General features: G+C 45.3%; 1 pseudogene; it reads right to left on the bottom strand.

The window, feature by feature from the left end:
• Positions 1-7,491: 7,491 nt before the first annotated feature.
• Positions 7,492-10,551, bottom strand: LOC141134952 (E3 ubiquitin-protein ligase TRIM39-like; annotated as a pseudogene).
• Positions 10,552-11,490: the final 939 nt, after the last annotated feature.

Here is an 11,490-nt window from a genome sequence, read left to right as displayed (position 1 = left end):
TTCTTTCTCTTTCACCTGCTGGCCCTCCTGGCCTAAAGGTATGTGACGGAGAGTTCTACCTCGTGGCCCTCCAGGCCGGAGGGTTGCATTGCTGCAGCCGTGCAAGTGGGCCCAGAAGCCTGTCTGGGGCCTACTGTTATGGAGATGGTCCTGTGCTGTCTGTCCTGCGGGAAGAAGCTGGACAATTGAGAAGACCCAGGGGAGGACCTGTCTTTGGAGAGGACTGTGCAGAAGGCTGGTATCTCAAGAGGGGCCTGGTGACTCAATTGGAGGATGCATCATTCTTAATCTAATCCATCACACAAGTACTGCTGGGTCAGCTTAAAGGTTCTGGTACTGTGTTTGCTGTTCATAGAAAACTACTACGTCCTGTGGCAGAGGATCGTACAGTTAAATTGTTCTTCTCAAGTCTGTGGCAGAGACTTTTTGTTCGTGCTACGCTCCGGCTGCTAGGTCAGTGAGAGAGACCTATCCGGGTTGGCAAAGATTTAAACTTGGACTGAAGGTATATTCATCCCCGAGATTTCAATTCCTCAGTGACCTAAAGAAAAGGTATTTGAACTTTCCTGCAACTCCTCTTCTACCTCTTTCCTGCTACTTCTTCAAATTACCTCCTATTAAAGCATTGAAAAAGTACTAAAGTGACTGGTGCCTACATTGTCAGATACAAAGCTCAACATGGACTCTAAGTTCTGGTTTTGCTGAAACTAAAGGTAAAAAGGTGACGGTAACAGTCCGATTTAAATCAGCAGCTCCTTCGGGGGTAAGTGCTACATACAGGAAACTGACAGCCAAGAAAAGAAAGGACCCAACCCAACCGGGCTCATATAGGCCCATATTTTTAATAAATAGTAGTCTCCCGGCTAGCCACATTGTTGCCATCTTTTATACATCTGGCACAGGCTGGTTTTGTAAGAGGGAGATCAGCCACAAATATATGAAAGGTAATTATGGCCCTGGAATTTACTAAAACTCACTCAGACACAGATACTGCTATTATTACATTAGATGCTGAAAAGGCTTTCCAATTGGTCTACAATGGTTATTTTTGGTGATGAAGAAGACTGGCTTTTCGAGTGCAATATCTGACTTCATACTCTCCCCACCTGCACATTTGATTACTTCGGGATCTATTTCAGACACTATTCACTTAGCTAAAGGAACTTGTCAGGCATGCCCTCTATCACCCTTTTCCTGGTCCACCTCATGTCAGCACACAATGGGTTAATCTTCCACTGGTAACTTCCGGGACTACCTCCAATAGCAAAGATAAGAGACACCCCCTTAGCCCCCAGTGTTCTCCTTTTTTTTGGTCGCTCCAGGCCACTTTCCATGGGAAAGTCTGAAAGTTAAGCAGTTGAGACCAGATCTCCCCTACTGCACCTCCCCCCAGGTTCTGGGCCCCTCCTGGGTTGGAAGACCCAAAATATTGGTGGCAAATCCCCTGGAAACTGGGTACCCTGGTGCCAGGGTTGGGGGCAATATGTGCTTAAAGAGCATGGCTTCTTACTCAAAATTGCGGAATCACATCTGCCTCCTGGCTATATTTCTTCTCTTTCCCCTGGGCAGCGCCGCTGTGCCGAGTTTTCCTCGCTGCATGATCTTTCTTAGGGCCCTTTCATACCTAATGCAGCAGACTGCAGTGGGACGCATTTTGGACTGCACTCCAACTGCATAAACAGTCCAAAATCAAGGTAATCCTATGGGTGTAGTTCACATTATTGCAGTACAGTTCAGTACAGTCAAAAGAAGTAGAGCATGCTACATTTTTCTGCACCACAATTGCGCAAAAATGCAACTACAACTATTGGTGTGCGGATCATCTTTCTACAAAAATGCATGCAGATGCACTACAATGCACCACAGTGCACATAAAAGCCCAGGGAAAAAAGAAGGAAGGGACCTCACAGGACAAATGCAGATAGAAATGTGTGCGCCAGCTGCATGTAAAACGCACATCAAGTGCATGTATATGGAAAAATGTGCAGTAGATGCGCAGTTTCTAGTGTGAATGGGTCCTTATGGATCTTGACAGGCAGTGACCACGGGAAGGGTGGGAAGCCATGCGGCCGCTCCAGGCCCCCACCCGTTGCTTAGCAATGGAGTAAATGTTTTTTCCTGAGAGAGGGCTGACCGGGTGTGGCTGAGCTACCTCACTCTCTGAGCTCCTGTGCTGGGTATGTGATGGTCTCCAGATTTGCATTACTAGCAAACCGGTTCCTCCACTATGTTTATCTATCTTCTCCTTTTCCGGTGCTGCTAGCCTGGGCTTCTGACTGCGAAAAGAGATGAGTTGGAGGCTCCTATCTCGGTTGAAAAGATTGCAATGGCCATCTCACAAATGCCAGCTCATAAGACCCCCGGCCTGGATGGCTACCCAACAGAATGGTACACACAGTTTAAAGATATACTGTGCCCATTTCTTTTATATACTTATAATAAAGCCTTAGATACCGGAGTCCTCCCCCCCCTCCATGCAAGAGGCTCTGATCATACTCTTACTAAAACCCCGCAAAGACCCACTCAAATGCGAATCGTACCGCCCATTATCTCTTATTAATGTGGACGTTAAGATCCTGGCCAAAGTGTTAGCAAATCGCTTAAATACTGTAGTTATGACGTTGGATAATAGTGACTAGGGTGGATTTATACCCGGGAGGTCCACTAGACTTAATATACGCAGACTGTTCCAAAACCTGCAATACCCACATGACTGTTCCTCCTACTAGGGCCATTGTGTCCTTGGACACTCGTAAAGCATTTGATCGTGTGGAATGCCTGTATCCAAATGTATCCAAATGTATGGTTTTGGCCCCCGTATGGTGGCATGGATAAGACTCCTCTGTGCCTCCCCAATGGCCCGTATTCGGGTTAACTCCTCTGTCACCGATTCATTCTCAATTAATAGAGGCACAAGGCAGGGGTGCCCGTTGTCACCCCTCTTGTTCACCCTGGCCATGGAGCCGCTTGCAGTACGCATCCACTCCTCCCCCTCAATTAAGGGTCTCCCTATTGCCACCATAGAAGAACGAATTTCGCTCTATGCTGGTGACACTTTGGTGTACTTAGCAGACACCAATGGGTCACTCCAATCCTTACTGTCTGAGATCAATACATTCAGAGACTACTCTGGCTTCTGGGTGAACTGGGACAAGTCCAGTCTTTTTTTCCCTTGGGACTCGGATGCGATTCCCCAGATTCACCCGGACTCCAAATTACAGGTGGTGTCCTCTTTCAGATATTTTGGCGTTCTGGTGCAGGCACCTCTATCCACTTACATTACAAATAACTTAGACCCACTATTAACTCGCTTACAGGAGCAAACCAAACAGTGGACTCACCTGCCTCTGGATCTTATGGGAAGGGCCAATGCCCCCTAAAATGATCTATCTACCAAAATTGCTATACATCCTGGCTAACTCCCCCTGCAAAATCCCTGGGGGAGTTAGATAGATGGTACTCCAAGGGGGTTAAATATCTATGCCATCTATACAATGCACAGGGCTTTAAATCTTTCTATCAGCTACGACTTGACTTTGACCTGCCACACTCCTAACTGTTCTATTACTACCAACTTAGACATGCCATCAGAGCCCAGTTTGGCTCCCTGGATGACCCTACAAACTTACCTCCACTAGAGAAGCTGCTGAGACACCCTGATCCCACTAGACTTGTTTCTGCCTATTATGCTGCCCTAATGACCGATTTTAACCCCAGATTTAGTAAGGCACAGGAAAAGTGGGTTTCCATGGACATTTCCCTAAAAGACGATGACTGGGCAGAATTTAGCGATACATACAAGACCTCAGTTATCTCATCAAGGGACCGTATTATAAATGTAAAGATTTTCCATCAATCTCACCTCACTCCAGCCAGGTTGCATAGGATGGGCTTGCTGGCCGCTGCAGGATGTTTTTGTGGCTGTGGCTGTGGCGGGGAGGCCGATTTCCTACACTGCTTCTGGTCATGCCCGGTAGTTCAGGACTTCTGGGTGAAGGTGGGTTTCTTCATTTCTTCGGCTTTAGGCCTCCATAACATTATCCACCCCAAGAATTGCCTATTGGGCATTTTTGGCGACTTGCATATACCATTACATGCCAAGAGGCTACTCCGTATTCTTTATTTTTACGCTAAAAAGGTTATATTACTATCATGGACGGGTACACAGACCTCTCTGAAATCCCTTTGGCTGAAGCTAATTAATGACTCTATACCACTGTATAGGCTTACCTTCGAACTTAGGAAACGGAATAAAACATTCCACAAAATCTGGGATAGATGGTTAGCCAGTCCTTTGACTCTCTCCTCAAAATGAATCCACCTTGCAGGTTGCCTATAGGTCGTACCATGATTTTCCATATGAGGATCTCCAATGTTGCTTTATACTGGTAGTAAGTTTGAACACCGCTCTTATTGTGTAATTAATGTATGATTGAAAAGCCACCATTGCTATATGAGTTTAATAAGTGCTGCTGTATACCAATGAACAACCAAGTTTTGTTTAGTTGTTGTTTTTCTTATGTATGTTGGTTTTGTCTTAAACCCAATAAAAATTATGGTAGGGTAAAGGTTAGAGTTAGAGATAGTGTAGGTTTAGGTTAGGGTAAGGTTAAGGTAGGGTTAGGGGTATGTTAAGGTTAGGGTAAGGGTAGGGTAGGGTAAGGTTAGGTTAGGGGTAGGTTAGGGTTAGGAGTAGCGTAGGGTTAGGGTAGGGTAGGGTTAGGGTAGGGTTAGGTTAGGGGTAGGTTAGGGGTAGGGTAGGGTTAGGGTAGGGTAGGGTAGGGTTATGTTAGGTTTAGGGTTAGGTTAGGTTAGGGTAAGGTTAGGGTAGGGTTAGGTTATGTTAGGGTAAGGTTAAGGTAGGGTTAGGTGTAGGTTAAGGTTAGGGTAGGGTAGGGTTAGGTTAGGGTAAGGTTAGGGGTAGGTTAGGGTTAGGTTAGGGTAAGGTTAGGGTAGAGTTATGGTAGGGTTAGGGGTAGGGTAGGGGTAGGTTAGGGTAAGGTTAGGGTAGGGTAGGGTTAGGTTAGGTTTAGGGTTAGGTTAGGTTAGGGTAAGGTTAGGGTAAGGTTAGTGTAGGGTTAGGTTAGGGTTAGGTTTAGGGTTGGCTAGTTTCCTAGGATCTTTGTTGTTGGATAAGGACACAATGCTTGAATCCTTACTATGGATTAATATGTTTTTTTTCTGTTTTCTTTTGTATCGTTTTTCCATACAAATATATCAGTGCATGTGACAAATGTAGTCTTCATTTACTGCTCGGAATTATTCTATAATCCTTGCTCGGGAGTCCCATTCATCCACACTTTGATCTGGATTTTTTGAACATGTTCTTGTGATGTAACTCATATTTAGTGAGGTTGTGTATTGTGAAATTGTCTAATCTAGATGTCTTCACTATTGGAGTTTTCCTTTTCTAGTATTACAGTCTCATGCATTGTGACTTACTATGAGATTGTGAAGTATTTTTATGAGTTTATTTTCTTTTTTATTATTACTTTGTTATTATTTTATTATAACTTTTGAAAATTATGAAACATTTTCTTGAAAAAAAATGGCTCATTCACACGGCTTCTCTGGAACATACAGTGTGAATGAGAGGTTTGTTTGTGCGTCTGGAGCCGCCTGGTTCTCTATGGGGATGCAGCGGCTATATGAACACAGTCTCAGGTCCTAATATGACTGGTGTACAGGTGAGTGGCCCTGAATGCACACTGACTGTGTTCGGGGACGTAGACGTGCACCCAACTGCCTGTCAAATTAGGACCTGTGTTCATACAACCGCTGCGTCCCCATAGAGTAATATAGGCTGCCTACACACAGCCCCAGCCACATAGAAAAAACACTGATTGTACAGGTCACAGCACCCATGTGAATGATCCGCAGCACCTCCCCCACACACAGAGCTTTATTTATCAACTCAGTAAAGTTTTTCCTGTGAAATGTTCTTTGAATATGTGTGAGAAGTTGGAAGCGATTTTATTGGCTGGAGTTTTCTTCCTTCTTGTAATTTCCTTGTGGAATTTATTCGCAGTTACAATGGGCACAATTCACTAAAGCTTATCACATGCGTTATGTCAGTCACGTGATCACTTACCTTAGATTGAAGTGCTGGCATCGGGTCCCAGACACCGCCGAGGTAGCTGACATTTTCCCCTTGCGTGTCTTCCGGGTTCACGGCTCTGACGCTGTGAGAGGCCAGAGCCACGATGATGTCACTCCCGCGCATGCGTCTAATTTCCGGCAAGCAGCTCTGATTTTCCGGCAGCCTCCGCCGGACCTTCAGATGCCAGCGGCTGCATGCAAGTGGAATATCTCTTAAACCGTACAGGTTTAGGAGATATTCATTATACCTACAGGTAAGCCTTATTATAGGCTTACCTGTAGCTAAAAATGACGAGGCGGGGTATAATACCGCTTTAAAGCATTTGTTACCCTAAAAAAAAATGTTATACCGCACAGTGATGTGCAATTTGGCCTCCTGTATCACCTGAAATACCTGGCTGATCCTGCCTGGTTCTGGTCCCCCCTATGTAAACTGACCACAGTTTATCATGGCTGCCGAGCCCTGACACCGTGGTCAGTTTACGTGCCTCCATCATCTGCAGCTCTCCTCTCTACTTTTCTGTGTTCTCCTCCCCCCGCCCCTCCCTGCCTGTCAGCTCTGTCCACTCCTCAGCTCTTCCCTCCTGCTGCAATCATAACTATTTTATGATCATACCATCCCCTCTGTAAAATAACATTATGTATCCCAGTGTCTTTGCAATATAAAAAAGATGCCGATTTCTACCTTATATCAGAGTGTCCCCCGGCACTCACGTGACTCCTCGGCTCTCTCTCCTCCCCTTCTCTCCATCTGACATCTGCGGGAGTTCTCGGCCCCTCCCGCTTAAGCTGTCAGCTGGGGAGAGGAAAGAGCCGAGGAGTCACGTGAGCGCTGGGAGACGCTCTGATATAAGGTAGAAATTGGCATCTTTTTTATATAATACAGACACTGGGACACCTAATGTTATTTAACAGAGGGGATGGCATGATCATAATATAGTGGCTTAATAGCCACTTTAAGTGGTTAAAAACACAGGTAAATGCGTTTTATATGAGTTATGATCTGCATTTTTAATATTCGTAGACGTGTCAACCGGCCTGAATTATAATTTTTGCTTTATTTTTTGCTTTGATACATTTCCCCAAAGCACTGCCCAGCCCCCGTATGTCATTCATTTGGAAACCCCATTCCTATAAGCCTAGAAAGTGTTCATTACTGATTTCTAATGTTCGGCTTTTGTTGATGTCGGTGAGGTTCACATTCCACACCTGAACTTCATCAATGTTTGGTGAGCCCAAACCCATAAGCAACCCAACCCAAACCAATCCAAACCAAACCAATCCAACCCAACCCAATCTAAACCAAACCAATCCAACCCAACCCAACCCAACCCAACCCAACCCAAACCCCGATACATCACGCTCATTACTAGTAATAACCTCACACATGTCTGTGTTTTACTGATTTTATTTTTATCTCATAAGAAAGATTTAATGAAGACGTGTATTTCCAGATTTGAAAACTGCCAACATTGATAGAAACAGGAAAATGAGGAATAAAATACCCGTCACCAATTATTATTACCATGAAGGTGAACTCACTCTGTAATATAAATTATAATAGAGAAATATGGAGAAATTATTATTAAAATCAGCAACATTTCCAGAGATAAACCTCCAAATCCCGGGACTGTCCCTGGAAGGTTATCATTGTAAATCACATTTATTTAAATTGAGCCTGTCATGAGAGAATCATGGGGGCCACCATTGCTACTATTACTCTCTATGAGAATGCTAGTTCCCTGGCTGTCATGCTGATGCTTTGCCTTCAATACAAACTCAGTCTCTGACCCGGAACAAGTATAAAGATAAGGAATTCTGACACTTTTCCGATTCTTATTCCCAGCATGCTTGTTCCGGGTTGGAGACTTAAAGTGGTAATAAATCCAAAAACAAAAATGAGATATATTGGAGATTACTGATCCTTAGATATGGTGGCGGCATTCCTTTTCTGTTTTTTCCCTTTATTTTCCCCTGGTGATCCTACCAGTAACACACTTCCTGTCTTAGGGTGGCTCCTCTATCTATGGAGGGGCAGTGGAGACCCCCCTGGACAGCAGCATTGTCTGGAGAGGGGGGTGTTGGATGGACTAGAAGTTTTAAATGGACTTTACATAAGTGACTAACAAATTAAAGCTGAACTCCAGATAACACTTTATAAGCCGTTACACCAACATTTGTGTCTCTTTTTGGGATAAAGGTTTTACATCAATGAATAAAAGCTGATCATTGTAAGCACCCCTGTCAGTGGTAAATCGTTTGCCCCAACCCTCTAACTGCCACTTTTGCTGGACAGATTGGTCTGTCATAGGAAGTTGGGAAATAACTGCAGAACCAACAGGTAAAAGAACGAAGTTACATGGGGCTCCGAAAAACAAAGACTGCTGTGTTCATGTCAGTGAGAGACGACATCATATCTGTAATTTCTTATTTTGTCTTTACTACCAATTTATAAGTTCTTACATTACACAAAGCCAGGGAACTTGTATTTTCAGAAGGAGGACTTCAGATTTCTCCCAGGAATCACCACTTCCCGCAATCATTAGCTGATCAATGAACCAATCCCACCACTCATCACTGTGATGTCACCAGACTGTGGGCGGAGTTCTCACATCTCCCGCCTCCCCCCACATATCTTTATACAACCTTCATATACACCTAACACAGCATGGAGGGGCTCAGTGAAGGTGGTGGTGAAGGTGTGGAGATGTCGGATCGGGTCACACAGATCATAAAATGAGATCCGCCCAGCCTCATAATCCAGATATATCCTGACTTTGTTACTGGAGAGATTGGTGGGTAAGAGTGTCTCTTTGCAGTCATGTATCACCCAATACTGATTATTATACCTATCCAATCCCCAGGACTCTTTATTATATCCAATCCATGACACCTCCCATCCCCTCTCTATACTGGGGTAACACATCCCGACTCTCCAGCTCTTTAACCCTCCGACATCCACTTCCCAGTAATGTCTCCCTGAGGAGAAACTCTGACTGCTCATCACCTGAGGATAATACTGGAATCTCTCTGGTGTTTCTGGGTAATTCTGCTCTATATCTGACCTGGTTACAGTTTTCCCGTCATCTGATATCTGTAACTTAATATAAGCTGTGTTTACATCCAGTGATATGTCTGCAGCTCCCTGTATATAGTATACATTTACCTCTGTTATTATATCAGATAAACCTGTGTGTAAGACCCCCGTCACATCCAGACCCCCTCCATCATGGAGGAGTTCCTCATGTCTCTCTCTGTCCTCATTATCTCCATCCTCAGTATTACACAAGTCACCTGTGTCTGATTCCTGTAAGACAGTCAGTGGATCCGTCATGTTACACAGCTCCTCAATGTGACGTATCTTCCTGGACAGTTCCTCCTTCTTTATTTCCAGATCCTGGATGGAGATGGAGAACCTCTCTGCCCTCCCGGTGATGTCACTCAGGACTCTCTTCTCCAGGTCTTCCAGACGTCTCCTGAGATCTCTAAACAGGGCAGTGACTCTCTCGGTGTCACCAGCTTCTTCTTCTTCTGCTTTCCTCCTGTGTTCCTGCAGACTCTGGACTCTTTCCTCCGTCTCCTCTCTCTTTGTCAGAAGTTTCTGCAGAACATTCCTGAGCGTCTCCTTCTTCTTCTCAGAAGCCTCATCCAGTGACACCATCTCATGTCCTGTGTGTTCTCCTGTTACACAAAGCTCACAGATACAGGTATCATCCTCAGTGCAGTAATACTCCAGGATCTTCTTATGGACGGAGCATTTCCTGCTCTCCATGGACAAGGTGGGGTCACATAAGATATGTTCTGGGGACTTTTTGTGGTCTCTCAGGTGTTCATCACACAAAAAAAACCTCACAGAGCAGACAGGATCTAACAGCAGGTACAGGAGAGTCCACACAGTAAGTACAGAAGACCCCGGACTCCTGATCTGGCGGAGCAGACTGGAAATTCTCCACTAGGTTACACAGTGTAATGTTCTTCTGCAGTGCAGGACGATCCGGAGACTCCTCTCTGCATTCAGGACAGGAATATCCTCCAGACCCCTGCTGTGTATCCAGCACACGATCAATACAGACCCGGCAGAAGTTGTGACCACATTTCAGGGTTACAGGATCGGTATAAATGTTCAGACAGACGGAACATTCCAGCTCAGCTCCCAGATCACCAGACGCCATCGCTGACAGCAGAAGAGAAATGTAATGAAAATCTCTGACACCTGAGACGAATGCATTGGGAAGGGGGAGGGGTAACATCCTCCTACACATCACAAACAAACAGAAGATTTCCCAGCACACTGATCAGTCAGCCTGTAAAAACAAACAGATTGGTCGTCTAACAATTCCCATTAAAAGCAGAGGGTTTAGTTGGACACATTTGTAAATCTATGTTGAAGTCGCAGTGCCCATGCCAAGGCTCCTCTATGTACTGCGGTCCTAACTCTATCATTTCCAGACTCTCCCAAGTTGGGGCACATATAGCAGTGGATAGATTAAGGGCAGGAATGCCTGGAGGGAGCCAACCCCTCCTTAAAGGCACAGGGACTCACTTGACACCCAGCAAGAGCACAATGGTAGTTGAGGGCATCCAGTGCATCCCCACATCCAATTCAACCGACAGTACAAAAAAAGTGACAACCACCCAAACCTAGAACTGATCTTTGCAGTAAGGTGCACATGGAAGGGCAACAAAATCCTCTGAGAGCGGCTCACCTCAATAGGCTGGTTGACAGCCAATGTCATGCTGAGGCAAAGCACTGGGTGGCCATGGAGATGGAGGACTCGGGTGGTATGGTGAGGAGCTGGCCATAGATTTCCTCCTCGATGCCAAAGGTTCTCAGTGATCATTCTACCTTGGGAAGTATTTTGTCAGTGTCTAGGGATGCCTTCCATTGCTCCTCGATTGCTCCTTCCCCAATGGTCCCTATTTTGGGTAATCTGGAATTTGAGCCCAGTCTTCAGAACCACCAGTTTCTTGATGTTGGGCGGCCCTCTTCATCTCTGGGACATCTTGCGGTTGGATGGCAAACTAACATCCACTGAACTTGCCTCCGCTGTATACTCCTTAGACTTTTGGAGTTTTTGGAGTGGTCTGCAGTTTTTTGCACTTTCTCCGTCCATGCTCCCATTCCCCAGGTATCTCTCATCAGCTAACAGAGCGGGAGAGTATTTGCCATAAGAGGGAAACGAGTTGACACAGCCTTTCTACCTTCTATGCTGCCCTGATTCGACCAGCGACAGGTTTTACCCCCTTTTCCATCTCGTGGTGGAAATCCGACCTTGCTATGCAGTTCACTGACTCACAAAAGGAGAAAATCCTCCACTTTGCCAGAAAATTCTCCATATCCACTAAGGTCCAAGAGACCAGTTATCCGATCCTAACGAGGTGTATTGGGTG

Source organism: Aquarana catesbeiana, linkage group LG03 (assembly GCF_042186555.1).
Source record: "Aquarana catesbeiana isolate 2022-GZ linkage group LG03, ASM4218655v1, whole genome shotgun sequence".
Classification (NCBI taxonomy): Eukaryota; Metazoa; Chordata; class Amphibia; order Anura; family Ranidae; genus Aquarana; species Aquarana catesbeiana.
This window is presented reverse-complemented; position numbering and strand designations above follow the sequence as displayed.